Genomic DNA, 13,218 nt, shown 5'->3' with positions numbered 1-13,218 from the left:
GCTTTTTTTTTTTTTTTTTACCTTCTTGGGTATTTTTCTAGTTACTGGCTTAGTTAGTTTTTTCTTTTTATTCCCCTCTCTTCTTCCCCCTCTCTCCTTTCCTTATTGCTTTGTAAAACCAGAGTGACATTACAGTACACTTCAGAAATAAAATTAAAGAATAAAGCTTAAATAAAAACTTCATAGAGCTGATTGACTGGGTTGATTCATTATTTTCGAGTGCATAGACAGGGTATGGCAGAAGTAACGCCTGCTTGAGCGTGGTTGGCAGGGTAATAATGTAGGTATAATAATTTATAGTTTTAATTTGAATATTTCGCCTAAGTGTCATACAGTGTGACACTTGAGTGTGATATTGTTATGCTATAGAATTACATGTTTATGATTTTATAATAAAAGATTTTGTAATAAAAAGGGGGCGTTATTTGTGCCGGACCCTATGCATGCCAGGATAGGAGTTAAGTGGTGCCAGGATCTTAGAGCAGGGTGGGCAAGCAAAGAGTCTTGCTCCCTAAACTTATAAAGTATCTGAACTTAATCATCTGACATATGTTTCTTCATTTTAGAGGAAAGATGAACTGTAGATGGAGTTAATGTATTTGGTGCCATGAATAAAATAGCACCCCCAGCCTCCCTGCCCCTTTTTCGGGCTGTATTTACCTTTGAGGTACTAACCTCTGTCACTGTCTGAATGTTAGCTCCATGAAAGCAAGGCCTCCCTCTGGTCGATGCTTTATGGAACACTTAGTATTTATCTAGAACAGCGTGCGACTCATAACAGATATTTAGCAAGTATTTGTGGAAAGATAAAGGGGGGAACAGAAAGAGGGGGACCTTCATTTGGTGTGTTGTCTGTCTCCTCTTATTAGAAGGTAAAACTGCACAAGGACAGGGCTTTGTTATGATCATTGCTGTACTTCTAGTACTTAGAAGTATGCCCAGTGCATTGTAGGTGCTTTAATAAGTAATCGCAGAGATAATTTATGCAAATGTATTTGTGTATATTTAATTACATTACTATACTAAGCCTGTTAGCTTAGTCGTGCGGATATTCTTTGAGAAGTAGACATTTTTGTTCCTCTATACCAGTGTTACACCTGAAGTATAACTGTGGTAATGTAGCACAGAAGAAAGGCCACACAGCACGTTGGTTAAGAGCTTGAATTCTGCAAGGATAACTGCCCCCTTGCGTTCCAGTCCCAGCTTTGCCATCTACTAGCAGTGTCACCATGTGAAGTTACTTAATGTCTCCATGTGTGTTCCCTCCTTTGTAAAATTTCACAAGGTTGTTAATTAACATAAAGTGCTTAGAATAGTGTACAGAGCACAGTAATCATTCTAGATGCATTTTAAAAATTTGTTAAGACGAAAGTGTGTATGGATATTCCTGCTAATTCATTCATCATAGGCAATAAAGAGTGGAAAAGTCCCTTATTATTCCCATAGCCTCAGATGAGGTTGGCCCCTTTGTTCTGTCCCCAGATGAACTGGATACTTGTAAGGAGATGAAAGCAGAAAGTGACAGGTAGGATTTTCTTTCTTTAGGGGGGTTACCTTCCTGACTTCTTCCTGCTGATGTCTGTGCACTCTAGTCAGGGAGCTAATTCTTTCTCTTTAAAATTGCACACAAAATTTTTAAGTGAATCTGAGAAACCCTCCATATATCAGATGACAGTGGCTTTCAGTATAATTGCAATAAGTGGCACCTGGGGGAAGCTCAGGGCGGAGAGGATATTCTGGCAGCCGCTGGAGGAAGAGCTGCCCGGAGCCTGCAGCCTGCAGAAGGTATTCGCAGGGTGAGCCTGCACAGCCGTATAGTGAACGTGGCAGCAGGAGAGAGGCCCTACTGGCAGATGTGCAGTTACAAGCACATCAGAGAAGTGAGACAGAGCCATGGTACAGGACATTGAAAGACAAGTATTTGTAAGAATTTGGAGAGAGGGCCGAAAGCACACTAGTAGAGGTAGTAAAATTGCATAATAGCCACAAAGCACTCATAAAGCCTCTTGTTCTTTAGAAGATGGAAGAGTTAGAAAAGGAAGAGAGAACAGAGGAGAGCATAACCAATCTACGATCGTCTCACTAGATAATATTAATTTAGTACCTCCACGTGCGAGAGCAGGTATTTGATCAAGTGCTATTAGTATTTACAAGTATGCTGTTGAGTGGTTGTAATGTTTCATTTAGGGATAGCATACTTTTGTACAGTAAGTTAACTTTTAGTTCCTTACCCCTAATGTTGTAAATTACATTAAAAAGAATTAAGTTCTACAGAGAGACCTCTAGCAGGGATTGACTAAAGAAACCCACTCAACTTGAATTAGGGCACATCTTTGAACTCTGGCCATTGCTTGCAAGGTAGATAGGGGCTCTTCTGCCCCTGACTGGCATCTTGAGCTGTGTGCTGAGCAGGAAAGAGGGATTCACAGGACAACCCTTAGTAGGTCTGTTTAAGAAACTGTGTACAGTATTAAAATTGTAGTCATTAACCGTGTGAGTATCACTGAATTTTTAAAGTATCTATTGCTGGTTAGGTTGGTCAGAGTTCATGCGTTCCCTCACTGGCCAATCCTGAACCTACCTCTGTTGTCCGCTTTCTTTATACTTTCTTTTGCTGCCCAGGCTCCATGGCCAGTGAATATATACTAATACTAAGTCAACCCAGCAAAAATGTACACAGAAATTTTTGCACAAAATTATTCATTGCATTCTAAAATGTGTGGAACATCCATCAATATGAATAATTAGAAGATGGTTTAAGATCCAATTGAAAGTAGTTCAGTACTTTATAGTTTTTTAAATTGAAATCGACAATTTTCTCCCGCTTAGGGGAGGAAGGGGCAGAATATGGCACTTTAAAACCATTATTTTTCAATCAGAACTTTTCTTTAATATATAACCAATCAGTGATAGAAAACTAATCATTTTGAAGTATTAGATAATTACATAAAAGAGAAACCAGAAAAAATTTAGATTGATAATTTAGCTAATGATCAAGCATCTATTGGGTTTTCAGATGGCTGGCTGGGAATTTATTGCTTTTGAATTGACTCTTTTGTTTAATCATTGTATCATTGAATGGGCTTCTGTGGAGGGACTCACTAAGGAATAATGTTTTAAGCATTACACAAAAGCAGCTATTGTCATTAATTTCTTTATTATGGAAGAAGTGTATGTGACTATTTTTTGCCTGTCTCTTTTTAGATGGTAAAACTTTCAGGGAGGAAAAAAGCAGAGGAGCTGGTCCAGGCAATTTCTGACTTTTAAAAATTTGACATTTCTTTTTATAAATTTTCTTTAGAATGATAGACTTGATTCACTCCTTATTATAGTTAATATTCTACCTATGGGTAATAAACATTCTTGTTTGTAATTAATGAGGGCATCCTTACTAAATCCTATGAGGGGAGTTTCTGGGCTCTGGCAATTTAGATAGTCCCTTTACTTTTCTCATGTGTTAAGGGCGGGGGGAACAAGAAGTACTTTCTTCCTCCTTCTTCAAAGGAGGGAGGAGTTTTGGGGGGGGGTTGTTTGTTTTTTGGTATAAGTTTATGTTGTTTGTATTTTTTGAGACTGTTAATAAGCTTTATTTAAATGATTTTTTAAAACTTAGATCATATGAATTTAGAGAAACAGGAAGGTCTGTGCTATCTTGACCTGGATAAGCAAGTGTTTTTCTGTGTTGAGATGTGGGTGTGTTGTCTAAATCCAGACCACTGTCTCCAGCAGTGTGTGCAGTGTGTTTTAATCATAGTCATTAAAGGACATGGTCAACCTCAGACTGTCTGCTCATTAATTTGCAAGGAAATAGCATGCAGTTGCCCGCTCACTTTATTTCCTTTTGCCAAGGTGGAGAGTGTTATGGTGTCATGAGAGATCTATAATGCTATATAAAGGCAGTGAAGTAGCACAGTCAAAAGTTGTTTCTCATGGAAGATGTAAACTCAGAATATCCACTGACATTTTAAGAGCATTTCAGGAAAACAAGTTAGTCCATGCAAATGATTCACTCTTCCTTTCTTGTCCATTGAATTGGAATTCACTGATCCCAGTTTGCACAAAGAAGCTTCTGTGCAAATAGCAAACATGTACTTGTTTTCACATCATTTTCCTCTTTATTTTGCAGGCTGGACGTCTAGTAGTACTTGCTTTGCAAAAGATGCATCTCCAATTTTTATCAAATTTTTAACTGAAGTTGACTTGGTAATATTGCAGATACCACATTCTCATTTGAGAGCTGGCTCAGAAAGGCTGCTGCTTAGTATAGAAAAACAAGCCCAAAAAGCAAAAAAGTAAAAGCCCGCATCACGGGGCTCACACCCCCAGGGGAGTGTGAAACTCTTTAAGAGCAAAGAGCCCGCTCATCTATTGGGAATCCGTGCCTCTAAGGCAGATGCAGCCCACCTCCTTCCCTGGGCGAACGTGGTCGGCCGCACGCCACTGCCTGCATGCAGGTGCCCTCTGCTGGAACACTGAATGCAGGGCTGGGCAAAATGAGGTTTAGAAGGTTGACTGAAGAGGTGGGACCTCTAGGTGACACTTAATGAAAATTCATCATCAGCAAGGGCTGAGTTTTGGCCTGTGTGCTAAACAGAGAAATAGCTATTAGGAGTTTTGACCATTAGGTTTTGTTTACGGCTCTCTTTTAACGGCCCTGGAATCATTTATAAAAAAGATGAAGTAGCTTCTAGAGAAAATGTATTCTCTGTAATTGTCAAAAATAGGTTCATTTGGGGCAATTTAAGTCAGTATTAATTTCTGCTGGGAGTTAACTAACATTTGTATAAAATACAAATAGCAATTTACATTTACTAAAATACTGTCATATGTAATTATCTCATGTGATCATGCAAATATCCAAGCAATTTGAATCTTAATGATGCAGGGGTAGGAATAGTGATGAGAATGGGGCTGGTGATGGGAGCTGACCATGCACTAGGCATCTACGTGGATCTTCTCACTTAACCTTTCAAAAGCATGGGAAATGGATCTATTAGATCCATTCTATAGATGAAAAAACTGAGGCTGACAGAGAAATGAACTCACCCAAAGTCCCACAGTTGGTGACTAGACGAACCAGTGTTTGAATCTTGGCAGTTTACCTGGATGGAACTTGCTTTGAGCATCTTCTAAATTAATAATTGTTACTTGTTGGCAAACTGAGCACTTGTAAGTAGAATCCCACTAATAAATGATGACAGACCTAACTTTTTCCTGTAATGGAATCATGTTCAGATGAATGCACTGCCAGACACATTCCAGGGCTCCTTGGTCATAGTGCACACTGCAGCCTCTCACCGGTGATCCTGTCCTCCAGTTTGGCTGCTATTCCTGCACTGAGTTCCCACAGATCAGGGATGGTTGGTGTGACTACGAGACAGCTCACCTGGATGTCCTGTGGACACCTTATACTTTGAGCCAAACTCACGGTCTTTTCTCCTTCAGTCTCCTGTTTCTCTCCAGAAGTACACACACATTCTGTTATACACACTTCTCTTCTTGTACTCTTTACCTTGGTGGGGACATCACATTCTGCCCAGCTTCTGAGTCAGAGTCAACCTGCCCTCTCTGTAAATATCACTCCCCACACATTTCAAATCACCTATTACATTCTTTCCTTTTAGTTTCTAAATATCTTTTGGAGCAGGCTCTTCCATTATAATTGCATGAACTATCTTTCAACTCAGATTCTTGACTTTTGATCAGACTATTTTGAGAGCTTTCCTAGCTGACTTCTCTGCCTTCAATTTTGCCTCCCTGCCATTTTCCCTCCATGCTACAAGCAGAAGGGATTTACCAAAATCCAAGTCTGACCCATTACCTTAGCCCCAGCAGAGACCCAAGGTGGTTCCTCTTGGGTTGTGGTGGTGGCTCAAAGTCCTGACATCACGTCAGAATCATCTCGGACCTTAAAAAGAAAAGTGCTGCCCTGGCTGGGGTGGCTCAGTTGGTTGGAGCCTTGTCCCATAAACTGAAAGACTGCAGGTTTGATTCCCAGTCAGGGCACATGCCTAGGATGCAGATTCAGTCCCTGGTCCGAGCACATAGGCGAGGAAACCAATCAATGTTTCTCTCTCACATCTATGTCTCTCTCTCTCTCTCCCTTCCTTCTCTACTCTCTAAAATCAATAAGCATGTCCTCAGGAGAGGGGAAAAAAAAAGAAAGAAAGAAAAGTGCTGGGGCCACTTTAGGCCAACAGAGTGAGAATTCCCTGGAGCGGGGCCTGGCATGTGTCTTTTCTGGAAAGTTCCCATATCCTCATATCAGCCTGTCTACTTGGATATATAATAGTCATCTCAGAGTTAACATGTCTAAAATGGAACTTCTTTCCTTCATAACCTGTGCCAACTTTGACCTTCCCTATCTGAGCTGATGGCAGCTGTGCCCTTCATTTTGCTCAGACCTTCCCTGGCCACTTTATATAAAAAAATAAATGTATGCCCATCTCAAAACTGGGATTCCTGATTTCTTTCTTTGTTCTACTTATAGCAATTCACCTTCTAGCATGTTATCTACTCATTTATTATGTTTGTGGTTTATTTTTAGCTCCCCTGGATAGAAGAGTTTTCTTCTGTTGTTTTGTTTTGTTCACTGAAGTATTCCAAATACCTAAAGCATTGCCTGGCACATGGTAGGGAGTTTGTTAATATTTGCTGAACCAGCAGAAACAGACCAGAAGATGACTAGCAATAGCAAAATAAAAGTAGTAGAGGGTGTAAAGGACTTGGGCACTGGAGTCCCCCTGCCCATGGCCAGCACTGTGCCTCAGCTTCCATCTGTGAAATGTGTATAACATTCTCCATTCCATGGGACTGAGGACCAGATGAGTCAATGCCTAGGAAGCACGTATCCAGTGGCTGGCACCTAGTGACTGAATTATGTTACAAGCTGTCAGGTGAATGGTACCACTGGAGATGCTCTAGTGGTTCTGAATCATTTCTCATTGGCATTTCCTTCCAGATTAGATGATATACTGTCTCTGCAGTGCCTGAGAGATGAACGCCATAGATGATGGCCAACAAGATTTCCTTTCTAAGTGACAATTTATGCTTTGAGGTTGTATGTCTCGCTTATGATGTGCTTAGACTTCTTCTTGACTGACTTTCATTCTGGCCATGAAAGCTGTACATTTGTGCTGGTTTCTCTGAATCTGTTCGTTTGAGGCTCTGTGTTTGTACCTTCAGTCTGAAGAATGACAACAGGGGCATATTGCTCCCTCTGGTCCTTTTATTCTACTTGCAACTGGAGTCATTTCTTCCCACTCTTGGGGATTCCTCTGAATTGCCTTTGCCTAGCTTATACTGGGTACAGAGAAAGTAAGTTTACAGTTGTTTGTATGGAAAATAATACAATAATATATAATATATACAAAAATAAACTGTTTTGCATACATACAACTGTAAACCTACTTTTGCCCTACTACATACCCTGTATATAAAATTGAACTAGGTGCTGTTCATTGTTGTTTTCTATGCACAATTCCCAGGACATTTTATTTTTTAAATGTATTTTTTATTGTATTTTTTCATTACCATTTGTCCCCCTTATACCCTCCTCCCCCACCGTGATTACTACAATGTTGTCCATGTCCATGAGTCCTTTTTCCTTTTTGCTCAGCCTCTCTACCCGCTAAGCACCCCCTCCGCCCTGCCACTATAGCTCTCAGCCTGCTCTCTACCTATCAATCAGTCTCTATTTTGCATGTTAGTTCAGTTTGTTCATTAGATTCCACATACGAGTGAAATCATATGGTATTTGTCTTTCTCTGACTGGTTTATTTCACTTAGCATAATGTTCTCCAGGTCCATCCATGCTGTCACAAAGGGTAAAATTTTCTCTTTTTTTACGGTCCAGTAGTATTCCATTGGGTAAATATCCCATAGTTGTTCTATCCACTCTTCTATTGACAGACACTTGGGCTGCTTCCATATCTTGGCAATTGTAAATAACGCTGCTATGAACATAGGGGTGTTTACATTCTTTTGAATTTGTGTTTTGGGTTTCTTTGGATAAAGTCCCAGAAGTGGTCGCAGGGCATATTTTATAAATGCGGGGAGAGGGGGGAAGCTTCTAATTTTAGCACTACAATTAAGTTAAAATTTAAAGATTTTTTTCTTTCAAAATTTAAATTCAAAGTCCATGTGAAATAAGACAATATTTCTAGTACCCTCTGCTGAAGTCGGTCTCTGTGAAATTTTTCCAGGGTTAGTTATGATGAATCAGAAGTTCATGCCATGGGTCAACTGATAGCAGAGCATAGAAGACAAGAGAGGACAGGGACGCAGCTCGTGGCCCAATCCTTGCATTCATTTGACAGATATTGAGTAACTTCGGTCTACTCTGTGATATGGGTACACAATGAAATTCAAGGGGGTGGTAGATGTGAGACAGGATTTTTAAAAGGCAGAGCTATAATGAAAGTATTTTGTGCTCTGAAAATGCCACGGGGGTGGGGTGAGATTTGGAGTATGATGCTGAGAAAAGTAGTTATTTCACCTGGGCTCTTGCAGGATCAGTAAGAATTTACAGGATTTTGGTTACCCCAGAATTTTTGGATTTGAGTAACAGGAGTACAAAGGGAACACCGCGTGAAGGAGAACGAGAGCATGAGTCATATTTCTGTGTTTGCCCATCAGGAGGACGATGGCAGGTGGTAAATCTTAAAGAGCATTTGGGATCAGCTTGTGAATGGCCTTATGAGACGCCGCAGAGTGTGCATTTTTATCTTGTATGAAGTGTCTGTAAAGGAGGCCGTTATCACATCTCTGGTGACAATATGCAGGCTGGGACAAAAGCGTGAGCATACAGAGAAAAGAGGGTTTTCCTTTTGTGTTTAGAGAAAAATCGGTGGATCCTGGGCAACTGAGAGAAGCTCTTGCTAAAACTGTAGAAAAACAGTAGGTAAATAAAATAAAATAACAGTAGATAAAAATTTAATCACAGAAGCAAGTCAGATCAAACCCAGAAGGTAGCGTGATTGTGAAACACATGCCCAGTTCACAGTCAGGGAATCCCATTCTTGGAATTCTCCAAATAAAGTTTAGGACAAACATTTCAGGAGATAGTGTTACCAGAAAAAATATAGGATGCCCAGTTAATTTGAATTTCTAGATAAACAAGGAGGAACTTTAGTGTTAGTATGCCCGTGCAACACTTAAAATATACTAAAAACTTTTTTTGTTGTTAATCTGAAACTCAGATTTAACTGGATTTCCTATTATTTTTATTTGGAAACTGGTAATCCTAGTGGGATTAAAAAAAAATAAGAGGTCATGAAAAGGCCTGGTGGTTAGACTCAATTTTTTTTTTTTAAATGAAAGAGTGTCAACCACATTTGTTTAGAGGTTTGAGATACAGGCCCCACTGAAGCATTTGATCAAACACAGGGAGAATTTTTGGGGAAGTGTTTTCTACATTAAAGGATTTCACCTTGTGAGACTGTTAAGAAAAATGGAACTATGGAAAAGGGAGCATTCAAACCATTGAAAGCTTCTAATACTAAACAGACTAGACGGACAGTGTCTTGTGTATTCCAGGAAGCAAAATGAGGCGCCATCCTCACCAAGAGGGATCGTCCATGTTGCTGGGTCGAATGCGAACAAGGCTGGGTGCCGTTGTTGTTTATGCTCATGCCATACAGTGGCCCCTGTGTTCTGGCTCCTGCTTTTATTGAGGCTCTAAAAACATTACAAAACCCCCAACAATAAACACTCTGCTGAGAATGTGAGGTCATAGTAATGTGACCTCACTGGGAGCCGGTGCTTTGGAATCCCTAGAAAACCAGCAGACACTGGAGATGTGGGGTGAATGGATATTGGGAAGGGGCTTGGAAGAGGAAGCATGGCCCAGTCTCACCCTGGCCTCCATCATGTCCTGGTGTCTGTCTGATTGCTGGTGAGTTTGTACTGCCATCATTTATCAGACTTTCTGATTTAAAAGGAGAAATCTCTGTTCTTATTCGGGGAATCTCCAGTTGTGAAACGGGACAATGACACCATCAGGAATGGAGATATTTAACCTTGCTTTATTCCTAATTTTCTTTTTTACTGAAACTCCTGAGAAGTCTGATGTCTACAGATTTTATTATTACTTCCTTCTGGTGAATGTGAGGAAACTGAGAAATAAAGTGGGCAGGGCAAGATAGTAGAGGAGGCAAATAGGAGGAATGAGAAACATGAGCAATAGAAATCATTTTGGCCACTACATTTTAAAAAAATATTTGCTCATTAGGATAAGTCTCTTGTATGTGAATAAAATCTTTCCAGTATGATGTATATGGTATAATTACATGGTTGCCTGAAGTGATTCAGTGTATGAGGTGAATTTGCCCCGAGAAGTGAACAATAAGTACTCCTTTAACAGAGAAGAAGAAAATCCTTTCTTTGACATTTATTTTTTTGACATGAGAGCTAATATACAGAGTAAGGGGATGCATGGGAACACAACTCCAGGTATTTTTTTTTTTAATTTGTAAAAATTACTTGATTTTAACTAAAATAGTTCCTGGAGTAAATATTTTACATTTCTGTCACTTATGTGGGAAAACACAGAGTTGTCTTTAAAAGAAATTCCTTTGATGAGTTTACTTACTATAGATTTGCCACATATAATAATTATTAAGTTTTCTGATAGGATAAATTTCACAAAACTGGCTGGTAATGTGAACTCTCTAAAGGAAGGTTTAGCATGAAAAAAAATATTTAAATGTATTTGCTTGAAGATTTCATCATGATGAAGCAATTTATTGTAATTGGAGGATATTTCTGCTGGAAAATTGTTTAAGGTGGTTGATTGTTTAAGGAGGGTTACCAAACATCCTAGTTTCCCCGGTCACTTCCAGTTTGTCTGTTGTCCTAGAATTGACTACACTTAAGCATTTGATTTTGGCTTTGACTTTGTATACCCCATGGACACAGACAACAGTGTGGCGAAGGCAGGGGTGGGGGCAACTGGGGGTAAAGAGGGGGAAATGGGGGACATCTGTAAGAGTGTCAACAATAAAAAAGAAAGAAAATGAAGCAATATTATTAAAAGTTGCAATAAAATAAGTCAGCGTGGGTTTGATAAACCTCCACCTTGTGTTTCCACGTCTAGCAGCCTCTCCTGGAAGGTGTGAATTGACATGTGCATTGAACAGAATTTTCACATAGTTGAGTCTCAAAGACAATGTGGTATACCCTTGTTTTCCTTCCTGATAGCCTCCTTTCAGGGACAGGTGGCGTGCTTGCTGAAACTGTGAGCTTGGGGAGGATGCTAGGGATGGTTAACTCCTTCGAGTCCGGCAGTGGTTGGGGCAGCCCTGAGGAGTCACTTGGTATGCCAGCGGGTTGGGCAGTAGCCCAGCTACATTGGCGTGATAGTGAAGCTGCCAGGCTAACGCTTAGTTGGTGGATGAGTGGGAAATGGGAAACTGTAATTTAGGTAGAATAAATGACAAAATAGATTGAGCAGTTTTCAAAATACTCATTTTTGCCAAAATGATTTTTGTTAGTTATTACATGATTTAAGCTTACCACTAATTTTTTCTATTGGTAGTGCTTTTCTTTTTTCACTTGTAACAATTATAATTACTTATTTAATGATTTGATCATCCCTGTTCCCTCTTCAGAGTGTCCTGGTTTAGACAATACATGCTCACTGTACTTTTAACTCAGGCCAGGTTAAAGAAGTATGGGACAGAGCAAGGACACGCAACCCAGCCTATGAGCCCCATTCAGCCTTGCCTGGAATGGCTTTTATGTTTTTAAAGGTTGGGGGGGGGGGGACAAACAAAGAAGCATGTGTAGCAGGGGCCTTATGGGGCCTGCCAAGTTCGAAATATTTACTATCTATCTGGTCCATGACAGAAACATTCTGAGTGTCTAGAGTCTGTGGTAAGTGTGCTGGATGGCTACTCACACACAGTAGTTTATCATGAATATAGCTTTGTCTTGTTACTAAGTTAAAATGAAGATTTGGAAATCACTGTGCTCTCATTGGTTCTGGTGTTATAAATGCGCGAGGTGGCATTCTACAGCCAGCCCCAAGGCAGTAGATTGTGACCCCTTTCTGGAACAGAGGTCCACGGTGCAGTCAGTGGGGCTTCCTGAGATCCTTTCAGTAGGTTTGTGAGGTCAAATTTATTTTATAGTAACAGTACAGCATTATTTTCCTGTTTCGCTACGTTGACAGTTGCACTGATGGTACAAAAGAATGAGGTGGCAGTGGGGGATCTTAGCACAAATCAAGGGAGTGGCACCAAACTGTTCTAGTTGTTGCCGTGTTGCACTTTACAGCCATGCACTTGAAATGAAGACAAAGGCCTTGATAAAGCAGTGCAAATTAATTGCATTTCAACTCTTGACTAAGATGCCTTTTTAATTTCTCACGTGATGAAAATATGCATAAAGCACTTCTGCTCCTGATGGTAGCCTCCAGGAAAAGCACTTGTATATAATTAGATTTGTGAGCTGTAAAATACTCCCTTTTCTCATGGAATGCCATTTGTCCTTCAAAGTATGACTGGAAAACTGGTTATTGGCAAACATTCTCTTGGAAATTAATAGAGTGAGCCTATTACTTTAAGGAAAACAACTGACAATTTTTGTTGCCAGTGATAAAATCTGAGCTTTCAATCAAAAATTAGAAGTTTGGAAAACTTATATCTGTACCAAAAGTTTGACGGCTTCCCAGTTCTTAGTCTTTTCTGAAGATAGTAGTAGTGACAATAATGAATGTAATTTTTTAATATAGTGTAATGAAATGTATCAATAACTATTTTTCAAATGACCATTGCATGCTGCAGAATCATGCCTGGGTAAAAGATTCATTCAAAATGTAAGACAGATTTTAATATGAGTACAAAATTTCATTGATAGAATTTTAGAATGTATATTGCAACTAACCTTTACGAAATTACCACTTGTTTTATGTTGGTGTCATAATCAGAATAGAATATCTACAATTATCTGAAAAGGATATTAAAAATAACTAAATATCTGTGTGATGCTGTATTTTCTTAATTTTTTTCAACCAAAACAACATATATTTACAAATTAAATGTTGAAGTGGCTATGAGAATCCAGCTGTCCTCTAGTAAGCCAGCCATTAAAGAATTTGTAAAAAATGTAAATCATGATTGCTTGTCTCACTAAACTTTATATTGTTTTGGAAAATATAGTTATCTTTAATAAAAATGTATTTCTTGTATTCATGGAATGGATTGTTTTTAAATGAAT

General features: G+C 39.4%; 1 protein-coding gene across 7 annotated transcripts in view; it reads left to right on the top strand.

Moving 5' to 3' along the window:
- PSD3 (pleckstrin and Sec7 domain containing 3) overlaps window positions 1-13,218 on the top strand; it is a 493,623-nt gene that overhangs the window by 256,925 nt on the left and 223,480 nt on the right. The gene's annotated exons all lie outside the window — the stretch shown is intronic.

Source organism: Pteronotus mesoamericanus, unplaced genomic scaffold (genome assembly GCF_021234165.1).
Source record: "Pteronotus mesoamericanus isolate MK-2021 breed Mesoamerican mustached bat unplaced genomic scaffold, CSHL_Meso_final contig_169, whole genome shotgun sequence".
NCBI lineage: Eukaryota > Metazoa > Chordata > Mammalia > Chiroptera > Mormoopidae > Pteronotus > Pteronotus mesoamericanus.
The sequence above is the reverse complement of the archived record's forward strand: the minus strand, read 5'-3'. Positions and strand labels throughout refer to the sequence as shown.